This window comes from Babylonia areolata, chromosome 4 (assembly GCF_041734735.1).
Source record: "Babylonia areolata isolate BAREFJ2019XMU chromosome 4, ASM4173473v1, whole genome shotgun sequence".
NCBI lineage: Eukaryota > Metazoa > Mollusca > Gastropoda > Neogastropoda > Buccinidae > Babylonia > Babylonia areolata.
Genome location: NC_134879.1, coordinates 45,028,658 through 45,049,626, shown reverse-complemented (window position 1 = coordinate 45,049,626; position 20,969 = coordinate 45,028,658). Strand labels below are relative to the sequence as shown.

The following is a 20,969-nucleotide window of genomic DNA, read 5'->3' as shown; positions in this document are numbered from 1 at the left end:
CACACACACAAATGCACAACAGACATGCACAACAGACATGCAAAAAACAAAAACAAAAAAACAAAAAAAAGCAGTTCCACAAACACAAAGTGCACAGGCCCACCTACACACAAAAGCACACGAGCCCCGACACACACACACACACACACACACACACACACACACACACACACACACCGCATCTCCGAAATCACCCTGCACCTTGCCCCCCCCCCCCCCAACCCCCCACCCACACACACGCTCATTCCTAGGCTACGTATCGCAGCTTCCACGGCACACACACACACACACACACACACACAGACAAAAGTGCACAGGCCCACCTACACACAAAAGTACACGAACCCCGACACACACACACACACACACACACACACACACACACACACACACACACGACTTCATGGAAAATGCAAGGTAGATAAACAACCACTGAAGGCTTCCGGAAAGCTCACCCATCAGCATCATCATCGGGAGCTCCGTACAGCAGGACCCAGTTGCCTGGCTCCAGGTTGCCGGGCACAGAGTCTGTGAAGGGCTCATCCTGAAACACGTCACATCCATAGTTTGTGTGGTGGATTGACGGGTGCAATAGCCGAGTGGTTAAAGCGCTGGACTTTCAATCTGAGGGTCCCGGGTTCGAATCTCGGTGCACCTGGTGGGTAAAGGGTGGAGATTTTTCCGATCTCCCAGGTCAACATACGTGCAGACCTGCTAGTGCCTGAACCCGCTTCGTGTGTATGCGCACGCAGAAAATCAAATACGCACGTTAAAGAGCCTGTAATCCATGTCAGCATTCGGTGGGTTATGGAAACAAGAATATACCCAGCATGCACACCCCCGAAAACGGAGTATGGCTGCCTACATGGCGGGGTAAATAAAAACGGTCATACACGTAAAATGTTACATGTCTGTCTGGGTGTGTATGCGTGTGCGTCTGAAATGTGATTGAATGACACAGGAAACGAATGATGAGCGCCCAGTGGCAGCCGTCAGTCGGCTCTACCCAGGTAGGCAGCCTGTGGTGCAAAAGTCCCCAAGTATGTAAAGCGCTTAGAGCTTGGTCTCTGACCGAGGATAGGCGCTATATAAGTATTCACATCAATCAATCAATCAATTATACCTACAAGTGTACAGCAACAATGCTGACATTTAGTGTGTGGTGGATTATACCTACAAGTGTACAGCAACAATGCTGACATTCAGTGTGTGGTAGATTATACCTACGAGTGTACAGCAACAATGCTTAGATTTAGTGTGTGGTGGATTATACCTACAAGTGTACAGCAACAATGCTGACATTTAGTGTGTGGTGGATTATACCTACGAGTGTACAGCAACAATGCTGACATTTAGTGTGTAGCGGATTATACCTACGAGTGTACAGCAACAATGCTGACATTTAGTGTGTGGTGGATTATACCTACAGGTGTTCAGCAACAATGCTGACATTTAGTGTGTGGTGGATTATACCTACGAGTGTACGGCAACAATGCTGACATTTAGTGTGTGGTGGATTATACCTACGAGTGTACAGCAACAATGCTGACATTTAGTGTGTGGTGGATTATACCTATGAGTGTACGGCAACAATGCTGACATTTAGTGTGTGGTGGATTATACCTACAGTGCATAGCAACAATGCTGACATTTAGTGTGTGGTGGATTATACCTACGAGTGTACAGCAACAATGCTGACATTTAGTGTGTGGTGGATTATACCTACGAGTGTACAGCAACAATGCTGACATTTAGTGTGTGGTGGATTATACCAACGAGTGTATAGCAACAATGCTGACATTTAGTGTGTGGTGGATTATACCTACGAGTGTACAGCAACAATGCTTACATTTAGTGTGTGGTGGATTATACCTACAAGTGTACAGAACAATGCTTACATTTAGGACTACTTCCATATTACAAAGATTCTGAAAAAAAAGATACATCCTCTCGCAAGTGTCACATCAACAGTTTGTGTGGTAAAATGTACAGCAACAATTAACGCTCACTTTACTTTAGACTGAAAAGACGCTGGAAAACTTTGACCTGAAAAAGAATATCATACACGTAGTTTGAGCGGTAAACTGCAAGTGTCAAAGCAACATTGCTGACATTTGTATTTGTATTTGCATTTCTTTTCATCACAACAGATTTCTGTGTGAAATTCGGGCTGCTCTCCTCACGGAGAACCCTTTTTTTTTTTTTACTTTTTCCTGCGTGCAGTTTTTTTTATTTGTTTTTCCTATCGAATTGAATTTTTCTACAATTATTTGCCAGGAACAACCCTTTTGTTGACGTGGGTTCTTTTGCGTGCGCTAAGTGCGTGCTGCACACGGGACCTCGGTTTATCGTCTCATCCGAATGACTAGCGTCCAGATCACCATTCAAGGTCTAATGGAGGGGGAGAAAATATCGGCGGCTGAGCCGTGATTCGAACCAGCGCGCTCAGATTCTCTCGCTTCCTTGGCGGACACGTTACCTCTAGTAGGCCATCACTCCACATTTAGTGACTGTTTGAAAAGACGCTTACGGTTCTCACGGTATCATACCAACAGTTTGTCTTGTCAGCTACAAGTGTACAGCAAAAAAAAAAAAAATAAATAAAAATAAATAAATAAAAAATTTTTTTAAAATGTGGACTAATTCTTTGAAAAGATTCAAAAAAATTTCATCCTTTAAAAATACAGTCGATAGCCTGGGCGGTGAATCTAAAGTGCACAGCAATTTGCTCAGATTTCGGAGTCCTGACTCATTGAAGACGGGGCTAAAAAAATTCACCACCATTAGTTTATAGAAGTGCACAACATAATTGCTTAAATCTACATACGACTCTTTACTGACTCGGACAAGTCGCTGAAAAACTTCGCCCTGAAAAAAAACAACACATCAGCAGTTTGCATGGTAAACGACAAATGTGCAGCTACATTAACCAAAATTGAAATATGACTGCATAACAAGACGTCCAGTGTCTTAAGAACTGACCAGTCTCCTCAGAAGCTTGACCTCGTAGATGTAGGCCTCACCGCGCACGTTGATCGCTCGGACACTATCGATGTCATCACGTGCACGGAACTTGCACAGCTTGCGGTCGTTGGAGTACACCTGTACATTGTCAATCAGTCATTTCCTGTCAGTACACATGTACATTGTTAATTATTCATATCCTGTCAGTACACCTGTACATTGTTAATTATTCATATCCTGTCAGTACACCTGTACATTGTTAATTATTCATATCCTGTCAGTACACCTGTACATTGTTAATTATTCATATCCTGTCAGTACACCTGTACATTGTTAATTATTCATATCCTGTCAGTACACCTGTACATTGTTAATTATTCATATCCTGTCAGTACACCTGTACATTGTTAATTATTCATATCCTGTCAGTACACCTGTACATTGTTAATCAGTCATTTTCTGTCAGTACACCTGTACATTGTTAATTATTCATATCCTGTCAGTACACCTGTACATTGTTAATTATTCATATCCTGTCAGTACACCTGTACATTGTTAATTATTCATATTCTGTCAGTACACCTGTACATTGTTAATTATTCATATCCTGTTAGTACACCTGTACATTGTTAATTATTCATATCCTGTTAGTACACCTGTACATTGTTAATTATTCATATCCTGTCAGTACACCTGTACATTGTTAATTATTCATATCCTGTCAGTACACCTGTACATTGTTAATTATTCATATCCTGTCAGTACACCTGTACATTGTTAATTATTCATATTCTGTCAGTACACCTGTACATTGTTAATCATTCCTTTCTGTCAGTACACCTGTACATTTTTAATTATTCATATCCTGTCAGTCTACCTGTACATTGTTAGTACACCTGTGTATTTGTTAATTATCTATATCCTGTCAGTACACCTGTACATTGTTAATCATTCATATCCCGTCAGTACACCAGTACATTGTTAATTATCTATATCCTGTCAGTACACCTTACATTGTTAACTATATACATTCTGTCAGTTCACCTGTAGATTGTTAATTATTCATATCCCGTCAGTACACATGTACATTGTTAATTATCTATATCCTGTCAGTACACCTTACATTGTCAACTATATATATATCCTGTCAGTTCACCTGTACATTGTTAACTATATATATCCTGTCAGTACACCTGTACATTATTAACTATATATATCCTGTCAGTTCACCTGTAGATTGTTAATCATTCATATCCTGTCAGTACACCTGTATACCTACACTGGGTATCATTTATTTCCTGCCAGTTGACCAGGTAACATTAGAGTTCATTGGATACCATTTTCATGTATATACCGTACATCAGTTCATTGGATACTATTAATTTTTTTGTATTCCGATACCGTCAGCTCGTAGTCGTTTTGACGAATAATGATTTGGTAATTGAACACAACTTATACATGGGTACATGGGTGATGGGCCTGTAAATGGGCTTCAAGGTTCTGGTTTCGTGTTCTCTCTCTCTCTCTCTCTCTCTCTCTCTCTCTCTCTCTGTGTGTGTGTGTGTGTGTGTGTGTGTGTGTGTGTGTGTGTGTGTGTGTGTGTGTGTGTGCCCTTTTCTCTCTCTGTCTGTCTGTCTCTCTCTCTCTCCCTCCGTTCCTCACACTTGTGGATCTCAAAATTCTTGTGGATCTCAAAATTCTGACTCTCTCTTACAGCCGGGATATGTTATGGGAGTACAATCTTGTCAAGCCGCCCCCCAACCTAAATGTACCCCAGGGCAAAGCGGCATCTTCATCAGTTCCATTCTCGTTCATCATCATCATCATCGAAATGTGGAAAACAAAATACCCCTTTTTATGAGGCACAACACACACACACACACACACACACACACACACACACACACACACACACACACACACACACACACACAGCACGAAACTAGAACCTTGAAGCCTATTTACAAATGCCATCTGCACACAGCCTAATAATTACTGTAACACCAAACAATACTAACAGCAACAACAAAAACAGCACAGGGACCTTGAACTTGTTGGACTTGGCCAGGATCTGCAGCTCAAAGGGCACCATCTCAGTCATGCAGCAGGGGATGGGGTGTCGCTCCTCCTCCTCCCAGTCCCCGCCCTCCTTGGAGTTGATGACCACCTCCCCCTCGTTGCGCCGCGGGTTGAAGTGCATGGCGATGTCGTCATCACAGCACGTGCCCTTGATCAGGTTGACGGCAAAACTAAAACCACAAACACACACTGTTCAGTTCACTTCACTTCAGAAGGCTTCCTTCCTCCCTTCCTCCCTTCCTTCCTTCCTGCGGCTCTCAAGGCAATGGCAGAAGCAGCAGAAAAGAGTTCCAGCTGGATCTGGTCGAGGAGGAAAACTCAAACTAGTCGTACGATGGCTCAGTGGTTAAAACGTCTGCCAGAAAAGGTGACTCAGTCCTGAAGTGGCGACCACCCTGGAGGCGCGGGTTCGAACCTGCTGAGGACCAGGGGGGGAAAAAAAGAAAGAAAAGGCGGCAATACAATGGCATCCAGGAGTCATGACCTGGGTGCGGCCCGGCCCCCTTAAAGTGTAAGGAGTTAAGGGCCGAAACACTTGACTGAGGGGGACTTCTTCTCTGAAGACCTTGTACTGTCCAGCTCTCCCTAGAGTTTCTTATCACTCACATCGTTCCTGCCATAGAGTGACCACTGGTCTGTCACTGTTTTGGGGGATCTGCAGGAAACTGAGCACTAATTATTGAAAAAGAAAAAGAAAAAAGAAGAAAAAGAGCACCTTTATCTCATATAAGCTTTGTATGCTTCAAACAAAGAAAACGTAAAATTTCCCTTTATACCCATTCAAATGCTCGCTAACTGATAGGTGATTTTGAAATAATAAGCAACAAAAATAAGAATAACTCAGTGAAATCGAAATCACTGAGAAAGGAAGAGATAGAGAGACAGAACTGACTCTTTCTTTTCCGAGAGCACAGGGTCATGTATATATATATATATACATAGAGAGAGAGAAAATAAAATAGAATAGAATAGAATATGTCTTTATTACCAAGATAAGAACATATAAAAAAAAAATCATACACAAACACAGATACAGTAGAAATTAGGATACACACAAGTGCATATCAATATGAAAACTTGTGCATACTCATACATGCAAGCACTGCACACACACACACACACACACACACACACACACACACACACACACACACACACACACACACACACACACACATGTATGTATGTATGTATGTATATGCGCACATGCACACACACTGCCAGTAAATACACACTGAGGTGAAGAAGGAAGGAAGGAACAGAGGAGTGTGAAGAACAGTACTGACTTGTTGCCTTCGGGATAGAAGAATCCCTTGATGACGACCAGGTCGTTCTTCTCCATTCCCTGCGGAATCTCCTTGATGAAGTCATCAGGCTGCACACACACACACACACACACACACACACACACACACATCTGTAATTAAATCAAAAACTTCCAGCACTGATGCTCTGTGGTCAGCGTTAAGTATCGCTCCTCTGACGTCGCACGCGTGTGTCTTGTAAAGAAAAGTGGATGATGTCGTTTTTTTCTTCAGATTCTGGGAATGGCATGGATTAAGACAACTGGGTATACTGATTAATTAAGATTGTTTTCGGGCTGTGTTAGAATATATTCTTAATAATAACACATGTTCGTTTAAAGAAAGTGCAAAGCAGCAACTGTATAGGTTGATACATCGTTTACTTTGGCATGCGTTTTGGAGAGATGCTTTTGATATAGCTCTGAACACTGTGCAAGACTGGCCAAGGTTGAACAACAACAACAACAACAACAACAAAAAACGAAAAAGAAAAACATATCATGTAACTGGCTGAAATTCGAAATCCTTGTCAAGTTGAGAGAGAGAGAGAGAAGGAATGAATGAATGAACAAATGAAAGGGTGGGCAAAGCCTGGTGGCGTAAAAGATTGTTGAATCAAATATGAAACATACAAATTCAGAAATAGAGTAGTTAAGAGAGAGAGAGTGTGTGAAGGGTGGTATAACGCTGAATGGAAAAAGAAGAAGAAAAAGTCATCTGTGTGTGTGTGTGTGTGTGTGTGTGTGTGTGTGTGTGTGTGTGTGTCCATCTATCTATTTGTATATCCATATATCTACCTATCTGTCTGTCTGTCTATCCACCTAGGCTTACCTGCCTACCTACCTACCTACCTACCTACCCACCCACCTACCTACCCACCTACCTACCTACCTACCTACCCACCTACCAATCTCTCTACCTACAGCCCAGCAGTACCCACCAGCGGGTCCAGCAGCTCCACATCCATCAGCTCCACGTCCCCTCTAACGGTCAGGTGGCAGATGTCCCGGTGGTCGCAGCGGTAGTTGTAGATCGTGAAGAACTTCTCGTTCACGTACACCTGGGTACAGGACACAGAGAGAGAGAGAGAGAGAGAGAGAGAGAGAGAGAGAGAGAGAGAGAGAGAGAGAGAGATTTGACTTTTTGACCCTTTACTGTTATTAGCTTAACAGCCCATATGACAGGGGAAGAAACAGGGGAAGGTGACAGTGTCGTTACATCCAATCATCTAGGAGAGAAAAAAAAGAAGAAAAAAAAAAGAAAGAAAAAAAGTCACATCAAACAAAACACTAACGCACCAAATATTACGAAGATTACACAAATAAACAACAAACAAAAAACAGAGAGAGAGAGAGAGACAAACAGAGAGAGGGAGGGAGGGAGGGAGGGAGAGAGAGAGAGAGAGAGAGAGAGAGAGAGAGAGAGACAAGACAAATTCCTTATTTTCGAGGATGATAAGCACTGGCGCGCTGTTTTACATCCAGTCCCCTGCCCTGAAACAGGGTCTACACTACACAATAATACATTTAAGTCGTAGCATAGCATGCACTGCACAGTACTACATAAAGTCATAAGCATGCACTACACAATACTACATAAAGTCATAAGCATGCACTACACAATACTACATAAAGTCATAAGCATGCACTACACAATACTACATAAAGTCATAAGCATGCACTACACAATACTTCATAAAGTCATAAGCATGCACTGCACAATACTACATAAAGTCATAAGCATGCACTACACAATACTTCATAAAGTCATAAGCATGCACTACACAATACTACATAAAGTCATAAGCATGCACTACACAATACTACATAAAGTCATAAGCATGCACTGCACAATACTACATGAAGTCATAAGCATGCACTACACAATACTACATAAGGTCATAAGCATGCACTACACAATCCTACATAAAGTCATAAGCATGCACTACACAATACTTCATAAAGTCATAAGCATGCACTACACAATACTACATAGTCATAACCATGCACTACACAATAATTCATAAAGTCATAAGCATGCACTACACAATACTACATAAAGTCATAAGCATGCACTACACAATACTAAAGTCATAACCGTGCACTACACAATACTACATAAAGTCATAAGCGTGCACTACACAATACTACATAAAGTCATAAGCATGCACTACACAATAATTCATAAAGTCATAAGCGTGCACTACACAATACTACATAAAGTCATAAGCATGCACTACACAATACTTCATAAAGTCATAAGCATGCACTACACAATACTACATAAAGTCATAAGCATGCACTACACAATACTACATAAAGTCATAAGCATGCACTACACAATACTTCATAAAGTCATAAGCATGCACTACACAATACTTCATAAAGTCATAAGCATGCACTACACAATACTTCATAAAGTCATAAGCATGCACTACACAATACTACATAAAGTCATAAGCATGCACTACACAATAATTCATAAAGTCATAAGCATGCACTACACAATACTACATAAAGTCATAAGCATGCACTACACAATACTACATAAAGTCATAAGCATGCACTACACAATACTACATAAAGTCATAAGCATGCACTACACAATACTTCATAAAGTCATAAGCATGCACTACACAATACTTCATAAAGTCATAAGCATGCACTACACAATACTTCATAAAGTCATAAGCATGCACTACACAATACTACATAAAGTCATAAGCATGCACTACACAATAATTCATAAAGTCATAAGCATGCACTACACAATACTTCATAAAGTCATAAGCATGCACTACACAATACTTCATAAAGTCATAAGCATGCACTACACAATACTACATAAAGTCATAAGCATGGTAATGAGAGACAGACAGAAGACAAACAGACACACAGAGACAGAGAAAGGAAATGAGGAGAGAGAGAGAGAGAGAGAGAGAGAGAGACAAGACAAGACAAAATCTGTTATCGAGGGTAATAGATAAACAAGAAAATTCTTCTCTTTTTTTTCTTTTTTTTTTAACATCCAGCCCTGGCCCTAAAGAGGGAACAAAGCTGAAGAAGCCAAAGAAAGAGAGAGAGAGAGTCAGAGACAGACATACAGAGACACAGGGACAGAGAGAGGGGGTGGGGGGGGGGACCATGGAAAGGGTGAGGGGTCGAGACGAGGGGTGGTGGTGGTGGTGGTGGAGTGACAGAAATAAGACATACACGTGGGGGAGGGAGAGAGTGGGGTGGGGGTGGGGTAATGGACGAATAAGATCAGTTTTTTGTTTCATCATTCAGGCAGTTGTCCATGAGACTTGACAACTGGAAGGATGTAGTCACAGTTTCGTGCCACCCAAAAAACTGTTGTCTGAACCAAACCACTTCAGGGCTTGCTTCAGTCAGCAGCCCCGCGTACATCGTTCTCAAAGCTCTCTCTCACACACACGCACACGCACACACACACACACTCACCATCACCACCACCATCACCGAAATCTCTATCTCTCTGTTTTCCTCTCTCTTTCCTTCTCCTTCTCTCATCCTCCTCTTCCACCTGGCTTCCTTCCACCCTCATCGCTCCTTCCCCCTTGTGTGTGTGTGTGTGCGTGTGTGTGTGCGCGCGCGGACAGCTGAATTCACAGGTCATCAGTCGAAACCGGTCGAGTACAGCTCAGTTGATATAACCACCGACATAACGTTGTTTTTACACCTGTTAACGGGTCATTGTCGGGCTCGGGCGCAAGTCGTGCTGCATGCAGTCCATCACCGGCTGTCTCTTCTTGTATTGAGCGAACTACACGTTAGTCACTATGCACCTTTCGCGAAGGAAACAGCTTTAAGCCAAAGTGCTGCTGCTGCTTACGCATGTCGTTTGTTTCCTAACCATCAGCCAGATCGCCGTAAAGGTGAATAAACGATTGATCGTGGCCTTGTTTCAGGGACTCTTGGTTACAGATGCAAGGTCATATATATTTCTTTTTCGCTGGTATAGTTGTTACATACCTGATGAGACCTGAAGAGAGAGAGAGAGAGAGAGAGAGAGAGGGGGGGGGGAGAAAACAAGGAAAAAAGATGGAGGTAGACAGAAGAAAAATGGAAGGAGATATAAAACAATCAAATGCAGAAAAGAAAGCCAGCAAGCAAGCAAACAAAAAAATCCACCCCATTACCACCACCACCACCACCACCCCCTAAAAAAAAAAAAAATCGATGTAGTGCATCCTTGAAATGGCCTTTTTATGGTCTTCTAGGCTAAATGCAGCATAACTTGACATGATATCGATAGAGGAAGCCATTAGAAGATAATGACGACGATGCTGCTACTGTTGATGATGACGGTGATGATGAACAACATCAACATCATCGTCATCATGACAAACGCTTACGTTGAACTGCCCCTCGGTGGCGATGAAGAAGGCGTCGAAGAACTCCCCCCTCCTGAAGGGGAAGTCGTCGCATCCCCTCTGCTCCTCCCCCCAGTCCCCTCCCATGCAGGTGTTGAGGATCACGTCGTCCTCGTTCTGGCGCGGGTTGAAGTGCATGCCGATGTTTTCCCCGTCACTGTCACACTGGAAGTTCACCGCGAACCTGCCACAATGGTCAGGCCGTCGGTCAGCAAGGTGCTCATGAAAGAGTCAACGAGACTGACTCACCTTTTTTAGGTTGAAGTTAGCTCCAAGTTTCCAGGCTTGAAGACTGCCCCCCCCCCCCGGTTTGACATTTATATGGGTGGTGCCCTCTCTGGGGGAATACTTGGAAATTTTAACGAGACTGTAAATTATCTTCTTTTTTTTTCATTTCATATTATTTTATTTTATTTTTATTTTTTTTCTCAAGGCTTGACTAAGCGCGTTGGGTTACGCTGCTGGTCAGGCATCTGCTTGGCAGATGTGGTGTAGCGTATATGGATTTGACCGAACGCAGTGACGCCTCCTTGAGCTACTGATACTGATACTGTAAACTGAAGTGTGATCGAAGTTCTGCCCTGCAATGATAATATATTTTTATAAGATATTATTATTATTATAAAATAATGATAACAATAATAATAATGCGTACTTGTTGAGCGCTTTCCTAGCTGTGAGAGGACGCCCCGAAAGGATTTCGATTGATTGTGCGAGCTAGCTGCTGGGTCAGTTTCAGTTTCAGTTTCAATAGCTCAAGGAGGCGTCACTGCGTTCGGACAAAACCATATACGCTACACCACATCTGCCAAGCAGATGCCTGACCAGCAGCGTAACCCAACGCGCTTAGTCAGGCCTTGAGAAAAAAGGGGGGTGGGGGGGGGAATAAATAATAGATAAGCTTACATAAATAAATAAATAAATAAATAAATAAATAAATAAATAAATAAATAATAATTATAATATAGAAAAAGGTAGTAGTAATAATAATAATAAAATAATTTTTTAAAATAGATATAAAAAAATATATAAAAAATATATAAAAAAAATAAAAAATAAAACAATGATGATAAATAAGCAAATAAATGTAAAACATGAAGACACACATTCACACATACACCCACACATGCATAACGGATATGCACCAAACATGCAGTTTCACAGATATGAAAGCACAGTCAAATACATATAAACGTACATGCTGGGTCATCAGTCTCGAACCAAGAACACCCTGGCTTTTAGGGTCCGGAAGAACTAAGGGATGAATCCACATTAGCTGACTGGAAGGGTGGGACCATAGTTCTTTGGGGGGCGCCCTTCTGTAGGGCACAACCCCGATGAAACGTTGACTTAAGGTAAGCCTTGATTAATCCGTCAATTCTACCCGATGAGAGGGCGGCACCCATATGAATGGCAGATTGGGAGTTGAAGCCTCGGAACTTGGAACTCAGGTCTTGCTTGGATGCCGAAGGGCAGAGCACTTTGAATGTAAAACAGAGGGCAGGTCCGTGTGGTGTGCACTTTTTGACAGCGTTAGCGGACAAAACATGGCCAATGTGGACTTGATATTTCTCTCTCTCTCTCTCTCTCTCTCTCTCTCTTTATATATATATATATATATATATATATATATATATATATATATATATATATATATATATATATATATATATATATATGAGTCTGGAACCTTTTAGTCTGCAGTCTGTATCTACGCCGTTACTCGCAAGACATGTGCGGACATGTCAACAGAACAACGTATCATCAATAGAAACAGTCATTGTTTCGTCATCACAGCTACAGATCAGACAAGCAACAACAACAAAAAACAAAAAAAGCATAAAAACAAACAAAAAACAAACAGCAGACTGCCAATTACAGGACTGATTAAGATAATGCGAATAAGAAGGAAAACTATGAATTTTGAATACGAATAAGAAGATTTTTTTTTTTGAATTACATCACTGCTGCAACAGCAGTTACAAAATTCATGTTTGCATCTGTGGGTCTTAGGATTTTATTTCATATAACACCGGGGTCCTTGAGACTATACACACATACTTTTTTTTATTTAATATAACACTGGGGGCCTTGAGACTGTACACACATACTTTTTTTAAAATTTCATATAACACTGGAGGCCTTGAGACTATACACACATACATTTTTTTATTTCATATAACACCGGGGTCCTTGAGACTATACACACATACATTTTTTTATTTCATATAACACTGGGGGCTTTGAGACTATACACACATACATTTTTTATTTCATATAACACTGGGGGCCTTGAGACTATAAACACATACATTTTTTATTTCATATAACACTGGGGGCCTTGAGACTATACACACATACATTTTTTTTACACACACCATACAAACCAAAAGAGTGTGAAAAAACCAAACAACTAACTAAAAACAAAAATGTCACGAGAGCAAAGTAGTAAACGCACATTAACGAGTTGTTTTCGCCCAGCAATAGACAAAAGTTCTATCGGAAATAAATTAGGAGAGACGGATTTCAAATTTAACAATACTGTTTTGTTGTTGCTGCTGCTGTTTTAATTCAGAAGACAAGTGGAATTTAGCGGAATTTGGGCAGGTTCTGTAGCATTTTGTCTGATGCTGTCAAAAATGGGTGTCACTCGTATTCTTCTTCTTCTTCTTCGTTCATGGGCTGCAACTCCCACGTTCACTCGTATGTACACGAGTGGGCTTTTACGTGTATGACCGTTTTTACCCCGCCATGTAAGCAGCCATAATCAGTTTTCGGGGGTGTACGTATTCGAACTCTATACACTTGACAAACCACTACCACCACAGCCATGGCCAAACTCACCCCTCAGCATCGTCCTTGACCATCCCACGCACCCGCACGGCCTGCCGACCCTCAGTCCACCCGGGAAGTGGCCGAAGAAGGGTGCCCGCTGGGTCATGCAACAAGACAACAAACAGGATCCATTGGATAAGGGAGCTTACTTTGTTGTTGTGACAGATGATGAACATTTATAGCTTTCCTTTATGTGAGAGTATGATTTTGTTTGAAGTCAAAGAGCCAATCTGAACGGATTGTACAAGAGACAGAGAGCCGAATTATTACTAATAAAATTGTTTTTCTTACGATTAGAATAATTCATTATGGAGTAACTAAACAGTCATTATTTTGTTTGTCTGTTTTTTCACAAAAAATAGATCTGACTTGTCTTTGCATAAATTACACAGCTAATTTAAATATCGATTCCTTTGCACAAAAAAGAATAGAACCGGCTGGCGCCCCTTTTTTTTCAGAAAGAGCCATATTAATAAAGCACAAAAAGTGTTCTTGTGTAATTCAGTTAGCAGCGAGCCAAATTTACTTTTTCGTTAGTGAATTCGAATCACAATACACCCAACACAGAAAAGGCATCTGCACTGCCCATCTGAACGTGTCGTTCTGGTGAGTTGCGTCAGTGTGGTGTTAGATAATTTACATCCCGTCCCTTCAGCCACTGGGGTGTCATCCTCCTGGCTTGTTTCTCCTTCGTGATAACTAAAACACACAGCTTACCACAAATGTCCACATTGGATGTGATGAAAAATCATTTTTACACACAACACCTGGGCTGAATTACACAAAAGATCTTAGCAGCGGCTAAGTTTACATAGCGTTAAAAAAAAAAGACTTTTACGATGTCTATGGAATTACCATAGACTCAGGAAAATTCTTACGCTAAGCAAACTTCGCACTGCTGAGAGCTCCGACTTAAGAATGTTCCTAACGTGGCTGGCCGTCACTAAGATCGCCACTTCAACCCGGTGTAAGAACCTCAGACTACCCAGCCGCGGGATTTTTCCCTGGAGTCATTCTGGGCAAGTCTCGATTTACCCTCGGGATCATTTGTGGTTCGTCAATATCAACACTCCCCCCCCCCCACACCCCCCAGCCTCCTCCCCCCCCCTCCCTCCTCCGCCCCCCTCCTCAGTCAGGAATCGCCCTTTCTACGGGTTTGATCAAACCATTGAAAACGTAATGGGGGTTATTCTGGACAAGCCATGACTGACCCCCCGCACCCCCTCCTTTCTATTACAACATACCGGATGCAAACGTGAGGGAATTCTGAGCCAGTATTACCCTCCGGGGGTCATTTTGTTAGCCGCCATATCTGTGTCGAGGGGGGGTAAAATCCATCCGGGGAGAGGGAGGTGTCAGCTCTGACTAGCTGAAGCTCAGAATCAGAATAACTTTATAATATCAGTGGAGAAATACAGTGTGGCGAAGTCTGTGATACAGAGTGTCATTCCAGGCTCGTCTACATAGACCCTGGGATTAATTAAGCTTGGCCAGATTTTACCCCGGGGGTAACAACCAACAGGGGGGCGAACATGCTGCTGCACCTCCCAGCCCCCAGTGACACTCACAGTTGTTCTGTACCTCCCAGACCCCCAGTGACACTCACACAGTTGTTCTGCACCTCCCAGACCCCCCAGTGACACTCACACAGTTGTCCTGCACCTCCCAGTCCCCAGTGAAACTCACATAGTTGTTATGCACCTCCAAGACCCCAGTGACACTCACACAGTTGTTCTGTACCTCCCAGCACCCCAGTGAAACTCACACAGTTGTCCTGCACCTCCTAGCCCCCAAGTGACACTCAGACAGTTGTTCCGTGCACCTCCCAGCCCCCCAGTGAAACTCACATAGTTGTTCTGCACCTCCCAGACCCACTCACACAGTTGTTCTGCACCTCCCAGCCCCCCAGTGACACTCACATAGTTGTTCTGCACCTCCCAGCCCCCCCAGTAACACTCACACAGTTGTTCTGCACCTCCCAGACCCCCAGTGACACTCACACAGTTGTTCTGCACCTCCCAGACCCCCCAGTGACACTCACACAGTTGTCCTGCACCTCCCAGCCCCCAGCGACACTCACACAGTTGTTCTGCACCTCCAAGACCCCAGCGACACTCACACAGTTGTTCTGCACCTCCCAGCCCCCCAGTGACACTCACACAGTTGTTCTGCACCTCCCAGCCCCCCAGTGATACTCACACAGTTGTTCTGCACCTCCCAGCCCCCCAGTAATACTCACACAGTTTTTCTGCACCTCCCAGCCCCCCAGTGACACTCACACAGTTGTTCTGTACCTCCCAGACCCCCAGTGACACTCACACAGTTGTTCTGCACCTCCCAGACCCCCAGTGACACTCACACAGTTGTTCTGCACCTCCCAGACCCCCCAGTGACACTCACACAGTTGTCCTGCACCTCCCAGCCCCCCAGTGACACTCACACAGTTGTTCTGCACGGATGCCTCGTAGTACTCGGCGCCGTCCCTCAGCTCCAGGAATCGAACCTCGGAGGGCGGGATGCGGTGATCAAAGCGCACGAAGTCCCAGTTGTTGACCAGGATCCGGTAGTAGTCCGGGAAGGTCATGATGCGGATGGTGAACTTGCGTCCGTTGTTGAAGGGGAAGCTGGAAGGATGGCGGTGAAAGGAATGAGTTGTGGGAGGTGGGTTAACTTGCGCATGACTGTCTTTGGGTGATCACTACAAGTGCGGCGGCCCAACACTCAGCTTATATCACACATTGACATAAGCTCACGGTTGGGCCAACAGCAAAGTGAGAGCTGTATGATCAATGGTTTCTCCATTGCAATGGGAAGTCATTTACAGCTTAGTCTTTTGTGAAGGACTATGACTCAAAACTGGGAGGCAAAATTGCGCTGGCTCTTTAGTGCTGCAGCCTTGGGGGGGGCTAGTTGGCCTTTGGGAACCGTCCCAACGCCGACTATCCTCAAACCCTCTTGGCCGAGAGAGTGGGCATGTAACTTGGGCAAGACACTCTCCACTGTAATCAAATTCTAGCCCAGATTGGACAGCAGTTACCTCCTCTACTGTTCTGATGGTTATAGTCGGACACGACTGACTGCCCTACAAGTCTGGGGTTGAAAAGTTCACAGAGAAAATGAACGGGGAAGAAGACAGGGGCAGAGCGATGACAGATGGAAAGGGAAGGAATCAAATGAAGAAGGTTGACAAACCATGGTGGCGGGTGGTGGTGTGGTGGTGTGCGTTGTGATGTACGGACAACTATGTGTGTGTGTGTGTGTGTGTGTGTGTGTGTGTGTGTGTGTGTGTGTGTGTGTGTGTGTGTGTGTGTGTGTGTGTGTGTGTGTGTGTGTAGTTGGGGGGTGTGGGGTGTGATAGAGGTGTTAGTCGGCCAGGTATTTATGTTCATGTGCAGATACAACATTGGAAAACTGTTAAATGGAATGTTTGCTTCACCTGAAATCAATATATTGTACACACACGCTTGCTTAGGCAAAGTGTATTCAAGAAAGCAGAATGCACACATAGGCACGAGCAAAGTCTGGCGTTGCGTCTTCACAAACCAAACGACCAAACCACTCCATCCATTCAGCCAGACACAAACCGACCTGTAATCCAGCTTATCATTCGATATCCTCTCACCACCCCCTCCAAACACCACCCACATGTCCCTCACCCATAGTCCTATATCATTTTTAGGCTTCCAATCCATGTAGAAAGCACACACGCATGCACATGCACGCACGCAGAGACGCATGCATTCATGCGCGTGCGTACACACACACAGTCATATTCATGCAGAAGGTGAGAGAGAGAACACACACACACACACACACACACACACACACACACACACACACACACACACCGAGAAAGAGACAGACAGACAGACAGAGGCAGCTAATGCGTGCATTGAAACCATTTAAACACGTTTCATGGATATTCGATAGGTGAGAGAGAAAAGGAAACGACATGAGCGGAAGACTCGCTTTCACAATCACTTTACCTCCTCTTCCAGCTTCCCCTCCAACACCAACACTTACATCCACCTAGGAATGATAGCCACCCCGATGCCCCCGCCCCCTCCCCCCCCCCCCCCCCGCCTCCAACACCCACTCCACTCCCATTACTCTCACACCAGGAGCTGTCCTTTTTTTTACTCGACCGGCACCCCTCCCCCTGTCAGACTCACCTGTCCCTCTCCTCCCCCTGTCAGACTCACCTGGGGATGTCTCTCTCCTCCCCCTGTCAGACTCACCTGTCCCTCTCCTCCCCCTGACAGACTCACCTGTCCCTCTCCTCCCCCTGTCAGACTCACCTGTCCCTCTCCTCCCCCTGACAAACTCACCTGTCCCTCTCCTCCCCCTGTCAGACTCACCTGTCCCTCTCCTCCCCCTGACAAACTCACCTGTCCCTCTCCTTCCCCTGACAAACTCACCTGTCCCTCTCCTTCCCCTGACAAACTCACCTGTCCCTCTCCTTCCCCTGTCAGACTCACCTGTCCCTCTCCTCCCCCTGTCAGACTCACCTGAGGATGTCCCTCTCCTCCCCCTGTCAGACTCACCTGTCCCTCTCCTCCCCCTGTCAGACTCACCTGGGGATGTCCCTCTCCTCCCCCTGTCAGACTCACCTGGGGATGTCCCTCTCCTCCCCCTGTCAGACTCACCTGGGGATGTCCCTCTCCTCCCCCTGCCAGGACCCCCCCTGGAAGCTGTTGCGGACCACGGAGTCTCCGTCGTCGTTGCGCGGGTTGAAGTGCAGGGCGATGTCGGCGTCGCTGTCCTCACCGCACTTGAGGTTGATGGCGAAGCGCGTCACGTGGGGCAGCACGCGGCCCCGCAGCACGATCTGGGCGCCGGTGTTCAAACCCCCCGGCACCGGGATCAGGTCGTTTTCACGCTGTAGAAGGGGAGGAGCAGTTGTTGTATGAGTGGTGTGTGTGTGTGTGTGTGTGTGTGGTGTGTGTGTGTGTGTGTGTTGTGTGTGTGTGTGTGGTGTGTGTGTGGTGTGTGTGTGTGTGTGTGTGTGTGTGTCTGTGTGTGTGTGTTGTGTGTGGGGTGTGTGTGTGGGTGTGTGGTGTGTGGTCCGTGTGTGTTCAGCTTGTTGTCTACGTGTGAATTAATGGCATGTGTCATGCCTGTATAGATGCGTAATGCATCAATGAAAATATGTTCATGTATGGTGGTGGACGTTCAAGAAAGCGGCCAGCCGCCTGTCCTGAAAGGACGTTGAAAACTGACGATCATGGGCACACACACACACACACACACACACACACACACACACACACACACACACAAACGCGCGCGCAGTGCGGTCACTCCACCCTCCAGGATGGGCGGACTGAAACAGATTGATGGTGTCAAGGCTGTAAGCACACCCCATTAATGATATATATGTATATATATATACCCGATTGATGATAGCAAGACTGCAATCATACGGAAGGTGAAGACCGAGCAGTGAAGTGGGAGAAACCTTGGAGAGGAAAACTACAGAGACATGACCGGTTGAGAAGACGGGAAAGAGGGGCAAAGAGAAAGACACACACACATACACACACATTCACACACACACACACTCGATGCTGATGAACGAATGTTTAACATTTTTTGCCTTGACTGATGCAAATCTGATCACAAAACTATTCGTGTCCTTGATTTTGCTGTTTTCTGAAATCCTCATTGCTTAAAAAGTGGTCAAAGATTAATTAAATTTTGAACCTGGAATCTTCATGTGTTAGCTCCTCCCCAACTCCCCCCCCCCCCCCCCCCCCCCCCCACCACACACACAACCTCGCCCACCCCCATCTCCCTCTCCATTTCCACCACCACGAGGACTCAGACCCGTGGGGCAATCATTTCATCAATCCATCCATCCCCATTCCCAGTCCAAATCAATCAATCGATTATCAGTCCAACCCTGTCAGTTTTTGCTTTGTTTTGTATTTTTAGATAACAGGGAGCTTGCATGCTGGCTTCGATTTACAGTGGGAGTGAGTCAGCCTGTATGATTCAGACGGGCTGTGTTTCAGAAGTCAGCAGATTTCACTTTTGTCCTGATAACGTGTGTCCCTTTAAACACGCGGCAGACTATCGCAAGACGTACCTACGTGTGTGAGATAAACAACCATTGTTATCGACCTGTCCGACAGATAAAACATCTACACCTGCGCTCCTATCTACCATAGATAAAGAAGCGCACTGCATTCATTGTTAATTTGAAGGCCGTTTTTGGTTTAGCCCAAACTTGTAATATCGCCGTAACCGGTTTCACAATGGGAAGGGCTGAACTGGCTGATGTATATCATTTATCTGGGTATATTTTGCGGCGAATCTTTAAATGTATCGACAGATGATTCATATTAAAGCAAACTTTTTCGTATTCCTTGGTGAACCTAGTATCACTTTCTGACATACTTGATAGACGTTTTGCTTAGTTCTCCCTCCCACCCTCCCTCCCTCCCCCTCTTTCTCTCCCTCTCTCTCGCTCTTTAATCGTGAACTCAGTCTAACCGTAGTCGTTTTAGGAAAGAATATACACTGACAGATATATGTATAATCCACGTTAAACGATATTAAACTTCAGTTGTATATTTGTGAGCATAATACTTTTATATCATGACATCTTTTGGCATTACTCATCACAGGATCGACCTCTCGATCTTTTTTTCTGCAATTTAGCCCACCCATCCCACCCCCTCCACATCCATGTTGCTTTCATCATCATCGTTGAAAATTCGGCACTCCCCTTTCATCTCTTCCCTACCCCCACTACTGAACATCAAGTGGCAAGACAAGACCCCAGACACAGAGGTGCTCGCAAAAGCCACCCTTCCCAGCATCTTCACCATCCTGATGCAGTCCCAGCTTCGCTGGGCTGGACACGTGGTGCGCATGCCAGACCATCGGCTGCCCAAAAGGCTTTTCTATGGCGAGCTGCAACAAGGGAAGAGATCACACGGAGGTCAGAAGAAGCGCTTCAGAGATACTCTGAAAGTCTCTCTGAAAGCGTTTGATATCAACCCTGACTCCTGGGAGGAATCTGCAGTGGACCGTGACAAATGGCGTGCTGCTGTGCACAAAGGCGCCAAGTTGTGCGAGGCCAACAGGACTGCTGCAGCTGTTCAGAAGAGGCAGGCCAGAAAGTCACGGGCAAACAAGCTCCCTGACAATGGTATGCCTGTCTTTGTCTGCCCCAACTGTCAGCGAACATTTCGTGCGCAGATTGGACTATTCAGCCATCTGCGCATTCACAGATAGATTCATGAGCATCCTCCCCCCCACCCCACCACCACCCTCCCCCCATCCCCCAGCTGGATGACAACGATGGTCATCATCGATCTCGATGGACACACACCACCCCCACTCCTAAACCCCCTCCTCCCCTCCGTAACCCCCCAGGCCCCTTCACC

General features: G+C 44.8%; 1 pseudogene across 1 annotated transcript in view; it reads right to left on the bottom strand.

Moving 5' to 3' along the window:
- Positions 1-20,969, bottom strand: part of LOC143281221 (galectin-9-like) — a 32,273-nt pseudogene that overhangs the window by 3,605 nt on the left and 7,699 nt on the right. The window contains exons 3-11 of the transcript XR_013055108.1: positions 18,222-18,454; positions 16,016-16,199; positions 13,585-13,672; positions 10,723-10,924; positions 7,288-7,407; positions 6,330-6,418; positions 5,009-5,213; positions 2,983-3,102; positions 456-544 (exon numbers count right to left, since the gene is read on the bottom strand). The product of XR_013055108.1 is annotated as a galectin-9-like (transcript). The remainder of the gene's footprint in view (positions 1-455; positions 545-2,982; positions 3,103-5,008; positions 5,214-6,329; positions 6,419-7,287; positions 7,408-10,722; positions 10,925-13,584; positions 13,673-16,015; positions 16,200-18,221; positions 18,455-20,969) is intronic.